This window comes from Lactuca sativa, chromosome 8 (genome assembly GCF_002870075.4).
Source record: "Lactuca sativa cultivar Salinas chromosome 8, Lsat_Salinas_v11, whole genome shotgun sequence".
Lineage (NCBI taxonomy): Eukaryota > Viridiplantae > Streptophyta > Magnoliopsida > Asterales > Asteraceae > Lactuca > Lactuca sativa.
Window position 1 is genome coordinate 132210581 of NC_056630.2, and position 7493 is coordinate 132218073.

The 7493-nt window shown below is 33.2% G+C and overlaps 1 non-coding gene across 1 annotated transcript; it reads left to right on the plus strand.

The window, feature by feature from the left end:
- Positions 1 to 3282: 3282 nt before the first annotated feature.
- On the plus strand, positions 3283 to 3388 carry LOC111919952 (small nucleolar RNA R71). Its single transcript, XR_002859650.1, has one exon. It is a non-coding gene; the product is annotated as a small nucleolar RNA R71 (small nucleolar RNA).
- The last annotated feature ends 4105 nt before the right edge of the window (positions 3389 to 7493 follow it).

The window sequence follows — 7493 nt, forward strand, 5'->3', positions numbered from 1 at the left end:
GAACAATCCATTTTGAACTCATCCATTATACCAAGACCTCAATGTGCATATTTGTGTCTAAAATCCTAACAACTTCCCCAATCCTAAATACTCACAATCCTTATGAACCTTCAACCCTTAGTTTATACGACACTCATTTCTGCAACCCTCCGAATCAATCCCCAGAACTCTTTCTTAACGTCAAGGTATTTTTGGTTAAGCAACCCAAGCATACATAATCCAGAAATTATAGCTTTAGATACCAAATTTGAGCTCTTGAAATTCTTCACTTCTTTGATATTTGATCTTTGATTTCTTTGAATTCACCACCTTCTTGTTTGATTTTTTTGGTATCTTCAACTTTTCGAATTTCTTCATAATTTTTTTATCTTTTGATCGTCATACTTTGATAGCTCCAAAATTCTTACAACTTTTTGGTAATTTCTCTCCTTTTTTAATATATATCTCACTTTTTTTTTCTTTTTCACTCAAAACCTACATGCTTAAGCAAGGGTGCTTAACTTCAATCTTTATTGGTTAAAGGTATTAGTCTATGTGCAATGACTACATATTTCCTGGATAGATTTCAGGTTTAGGCTGCAAAACATATTATGTCATAAAAACTACCAGACTACCTTTTCATAACTCATGGCTTTTCACTAAGACTTGGGAAGCCACAAATATACTATACCATGTATTGGCTCGTTTAAACATTTAAACTCTCATCGGATCATCCCATATAACACTAGCAACTTAAGTTCAAACTATTACTAGATTAAATTTTTAGATTATTATTTCAAACCTATTAAAAAAATTTAAATTTACTACTTTTCTAGCAATTTACTTTTCCGACCCCCTACCCCACACTTATTACATACAATGCCCTCATTGTATGCATAAAATAAATTTAAAACAAGAAAAAGGAGAAAGAAAAAGGAACAAACTCCCCTGGGGTAGAAGATGCATCTCGAATCGTGTGTAGGATCTCTAGCTTGCTCTAAAGTGTAGAAACGAAATTGGAAAGTAGAATGGCAGCCTCCTGATGTGATGAAAAACTCCCCCACGACATAGGAAAGTGTCAACCATGTCATGGCAGTCGGACATTGGTGTAAAAATAAAATTCGATGGTGTGGGAACAGCTCATCCATACCACGGAATTCAATATAGAATTGGAAACGCCACTCTTGAACACTTAGACTACTGAAAGTATGGGATCAGACTCGAAAAATGGACTCGAAAAGCACCACCTCGTGGTGGCTCAAACAAATTATTTTTCTGGTATTCTGACTGTGACAACACGACGTGGCGGGGATTACCATGACGTGTTGATCTTGAAATTGCAATAATCGGTGCCAGAATAAGCTGATTTCTGGAATATATGTGGCACCAACAAATGTACGAAGCTGTTAGGCATGACTCCTCACTTATTGACGCAAACAAACACCCGAAAATTGCTCAAATCTCACTTCTCTCGTTGTTTTCTAATCTTTCTCTATAGAGAACCTTCTTTTGTCAATAACACCCTTACTCAGACTCTAAATATAATACTTGGAAAGCTTCTTCTCGTGAATGCAAATGTGTCGGATCGAATGAAATTAAAGAACCATTCATGAAGAAAAAAATGTGTTGAACCACTGCCACGACGTGTTGATGATGTCCACGCCATGTTGTCTTCTTTTCAGTAAATACGCTCCAAAATGCTTTTCTCTTCATTATGTGGGAACCCCACATTTATTCAAAAACTTGTTCTTCAATTATGATCTTCAAAAATCACACGGCTTCTTCAAATTAAGCTCCTTCACTGCTTCACTTTCGTTTAACGCTACAAAATAAGATCAAGAACTAGAGAAACACATCATCATTCGGTTAAACTAAAAAAAAACTAAAAATTTAAAATTTAAAACTAAAACAAATCAAAAGGAAATGAAAATGCAAACTCATAAAAATCGGGTTGCATCCCGACAAGCGCTTCTTTTTTGAGGAGTCGTGAGCCGGACTCCTTCCTACTCTATGTTGCATCGGGTGGAAGTGTAACCTCCTCGTTCTCCATCATCTTGAACCTTACACGTTTGTAAGCAACCCTTCTATTGAATGCCTTTCTTGAACTTTCTTGCATTGTTGGGTTGACATCTTCTTTATGTTTCCGCTTGGGTTCCTTCCTCATTCTAGTGTCTTTAGATTTTGTCTTGTCTCTTTCTAGGTTTTTCTTGTCAAAATGAGACTCATCACTCTCTACTTCTTTTTCTTCAGTCGCCTCTGTTACTGGATTTGGTGGCCTTGTAAAAGCAAACACCTCAAAAATCATTGGTGTTGACACTAGAGGTTTTGAATAATTCACTTCTTTTTCCAATTGCTCTTCAGGTAAAGGCTCCTCCCATTCCTCCCACTCTTCTTCCTTCACGCGTTCAAATTCATCATGCTTAAGGAACTTTGTGTTTTCTTGTTTCACCAAATTTTCATTGGCACGGGATGGGAAAGGAAGAGGTGGTCGATATGGCTCAACAACAGAACAATCATAATCTTCTTTTATTGCCCACGACGTGGCACTATTGTCTCCACGTTGTGGCGACTAGGCAGCATCACAATACTCTTCTTCTTCTTTCTTTTTTACTTTGAGTGACTGATTAGACTCCTCTTCAAGTTCCTTCATATGCATCAGTTCATCTTCTTCTTCTGTATCAACAGCTATGACTTGATCCGTACGTATTGACTCGACTTTTCTTGAAAGTAAATCTGATATCTTTTCTTGTAAAAGTTTTGTTAATTGCCCAACTTGTGTTTGGATGCTCAAAATAGATTCTTTTTTAACTCTAAGTGTTGCATCAGTTGCATCATGTCTTTTTTTCGCTAGCTTCCATGAATCTGAATAGCATCGACTCGAGAACATATATTTTTTCTAAATGGACTTGCTCAATTTGGTAGAGATCATGCTTATGTTCTTGAATTTCTTTCACATCTCGTTCTCTCTTGTACTCCACCTCACAATCCTTAATAGAATGGGGTCCCCTGCAAGCTCCACATTTATCATGAATTGATCCACCAATTTTTGTGATCTTTTCTTCCATTGCATCGAGCTTTGCAATTATTGCGCTGATAGTATCTTGACCTCCATATTTACTTGAATTCCCTATAGTGAAATCCTCCTTTGAGTTATAATACTCTCTTGAATTCTTAGCGAATTCTTCAATCAAAGCTTTATTTGTTGTCGAATTCTTCTTTGTCATGGGCCCTTGCGAGTCTAAAAGTTGACGAGTGCCCACATTGACTCCATCATAAAATATCGAGATTTCTTGTTGCACATTGAACTCATGTTGAGGTCAATGTCGTAACAATCTCTTGTAACGTTCCCAAGCTTCGTATAATGACTCCCTTTCTAATTGTTGAAAATTCTGGATATTTCTCTTAAGCTTTGCCACTTTTGAAGGAGGGGTAAACTGGTTGATGAACTCGGTCTTAAAATCAGTCTATGTCATGATTGCTCCAAAGGGAAGTGATTTTAACCATTCTTTTGCTTCACCCTTCAACGTGACCGATAAAAGTCGAAGCATCACCGCATCTTCACTCACGTTGGGTGCATTAAAATAATGTGAAATCTCCACCACCTCTTATATATGCTCATAAGCGTCCTCGTGCTCCTTCCCATAAAAAGGTAGTTCCTTTAGCATATTGAGAATGTGCCCCGGAATTTCAAACTTTGTCGTGGTTGGGATTTTTGGTGGATCCAGACCCCATCTTTTTTCGTTCCTCATATATCTCTTGTACTCTTCCATTGACATGGTCGTGATGTCCCCCATATTTCCTGCTAAAACAAAACTAGATAAAAAAACACTTAAAAAGGAACAAATACTAAAAACAAACTACAACGTGACCACGACATGGTAAAGATGACCATGACGTGGTCACAAATCAGATGGAAAAAAATATAGAAAATTAACTTTTTGTGGTTTTTACCACACAAAAAGCATCGATTAACCTAAAGCAAATAAATGAACAACTAAAATAGTCGTTCCCCAGCAACGGCGCCAAAAACTTAATGTGCACAAATTATACCTATCAACTTTTAAATTTATAACCTAACAAACTTATACTAACTATGCACCTATAGGCAGTGTACCTAGTCAGATTATAGTATAGCTTGGGTAAGTCGGGTGTCGTTCACAGAGAACGGTATTTAATTAATAAAATAATTACTAAAAGCTAAACTAAGAAAAGCAACTAAAATGGGGGGTTTTATCTGATTTTACAAGTTCAGAAAAACTTAAATTTAAATAACAAACTAATTACTAAAGTAAACAACTATGAAGACAGTTTAAAACCAAGAATAAAAGATACTCTCGTTTAGCTTCGAATCCCTCATTTTTCCTATGGTTGATTTCAAGTCAATGAATTAATTCAATTAGTTACCAAATAAAAGTTACTAGTCATCATGGTCAGACTAACTAGCATAAGTCAATTTAATAACTTTAACCCAAATGATCATGCAAGTTAAGGATACTAAATTGATTTTAAAGGTAATTTGGACTCTGAATGATAGAATCTACAGACTACTGTTTTATGGTCAAGTCTAGTAATCAAGCAAACATTATGATCAAATACTGCTCTCTAACACATTTAAGCAACTAAGTTATCACCTACACTAGGATATGGTCAATCTCTAGCTCTAGCAATTTAATGGTCATAAACAACTAGGTAAATCAATTTTCATGCAATTAACTACAGTTTAACTACACAAAACTTGAGACTAGGCAATAAAGATAGAAACTTTAACTAGCTAGGTTTAGATTTATCAAACAATATTTAAAGCAAAACCAACTTCATCAATCCATCAAACAAGAAATCAACACATAGTATTTAGGAGTTCATCTAATCTAAACGAAAGCAAGGGTTTTTAGCCCATAATCACAGCTGGGAAACACGTAAACATAAGAGAAACTAGACTAATCATGATTAAACTAGGTAAATCGAATGTTTAGATGCGAATCCTTGCTCTAATCTCTTTATCCTTTGATCTCTAGTTGAATTCTGCCCTCAAAGGGGTCTTGGAAGGGTATTTTTTTTGTTAATAGTCGCAGCATTCATTCCTCTCCCTCCTCGAATCGTCTTAATGTCCGAGATATATATATAGTTACCAAAAATCTCGACACCACGACGTGGTAAAGGCACCACATCGTGGTCCTTAAGTTTATCTCGTATTCTCCAAGCCAGCGGTAAGAATCGTGAAGATTCCATTCACCACGTCGTGGTGATTGGTAATCCGACTTTTCTCAAAACACAGAAGTCGTCCGAAATTCTGTCTAGTTTTCAGATCATTTTGAATCACCTTAATCGGAGTTACGAGTCAGGAGATGTGGTCAAAATACTAACGAGGGGTCAAGCTGTCCAACAACATCCTTTATGTATCTTCTTCTTGCTTAAGCTCATATTTTCCTACTTACAGCTGTCATATTGCTTCCGAGCATGTCTTTTATTCTACATAATAGATATTAAACATAATACGTACCTTTTGTTCTATAATAAGCATAATTATAGCTAAAAGTATTAAGATATGATGTAAAATATATGTGTAGATATGCACATATCAATGAGCGTGGGACGGAACCAACCGATACCTCCCAAATATCGAATTTGGTCAAAATTTAATCCCAAGTACCGAACCAATTTAGAGGGAATATGGTACCGGTAATGATATCGATCACGGTATTGGTACTCGGTACTAGTACCGAACCGAGGGGTAAGATGGTCAAGTTTATTATTTAAGGGCGAATATCTTTAATAAAGGGAAAAATTAGTTGAGAATTGTAAATAAATGAAAATAAGAATGAAACATATTGTGATAGCTTGTGTGAGTTTGTTTGCAAAATGAAAACGATATCTGTTTCTTTTGTATGCAAAATGAAAACGTTGTTTAAGTAGAAACTAGTTATGTTGATTTTGTAGTTTGTATTCTTCTTTATACAAAAGCAATGGATCCTTATTATTGTATAAGGCATGAGAATTGAGATATTAATATGCTATTGTTTTGATTTTTAGGAAAAATTTGCTTATTTTCATAATTAATATATATAATTCATAATATAATTCCTTTTAAAACATTACTCAGTGTCATATGGATGTAATACATGTTTATCAAATGTATGTACAATGAAACATTCACAATGTAGTAGGGATATTATGGTACATAAGGATAGAAAATTTTAATGGTGGATATGCTTTCAATCTAGTAACACTATTAACGAAGGTTAGATCATTGAATTGTTTTTAAAGCATTCAAAGCATGACATGTGTTACACATGAATTTTATATTTTAATTCTTCATACAAAATGGAGCTTATTTATACTTTTGGACTACATAGAATGTGGAAAAAAATGCTACCTGCCAAGAAAATCGAAGAAAATTACTAATTCTCACAAATATATTGCATCTTTATTAGGTAGCGTCGTTGTAACAAGTTTAGTATATTAAGTTATAAATTTTGTGTATTAAGCTGTAAATTTTGTTTTTTAAACTATAGTTTGATTGCATTAAACTGTGAGTTTTCGGTTTAAAATGTGAATTAACTATATTAAAATGTGAATTTTGAGTATTAAATTGTTGTTTTATTGTATAAGTTGTGAATTTGGTGTATTAAACTGTGAGTTGATTGTACTAAGATTTTTAAGTTGATAATATGGTTGTGAATTTATACTTTCTGTGTATTAACTGTGAATTTATGTATTAAATTGTGATTTTTGTGTAATAAACTATGAATTAAAAACATTAAGCTGTGATTTTTCTTTTTAAACAATGAATTGACTATATTATGCTTTGAATTTTTGTGTATTAAATTGTGATTGTTGTGTTTTAAAATGTGAATTGATTGCATTAAACTGTGAATTTTATGTTTAAACTGTGAATTGACTGTATTAAACTTTAAATTTTTAATGAATTTTGTATTATAATATGAATGATTTATTTATGAATGTTTGTATTAATTTTATTGTGAATATATTTATTTTTTGTGTTGTATAAATATGTAATAATGTATTAGTTTTTATAGTTATTTTGTATTAAACTATGAATAAGTGAATTAATTGGTTTATTAAACTATAAGTATAATTTTTAAGCAGTCAATTAATGATTTTATATACAGATTGGAAGAAATGATGATTACGACGATGACACATGTGGTTGGTGGTGGTCTGTGATAATTGGTGGTAGAGCTTGGGTTTGCTTTCTTTAAATATATGAATTAGTGTATAATGGATTGTATTATGTTATGTTGTAAATTTTTTGTATTAAACTAAAAACGGATTGTATTAAATTGCATATTTTATATACTTTTGTGTTAAAATATAAATGAAGGTAAAAACGAAAATATTAAACTATGTATTATTAAATTAATATATTTATTTACTATAAATATGGTATTTTAAACCGTGAATACAACTTAGAAAAAAATTGTAACATCCCGATGACAAGGTAATTTCAATTTCAACCCTAAGTTTGGATAATATTGTATTTTAGCCCATGGGAT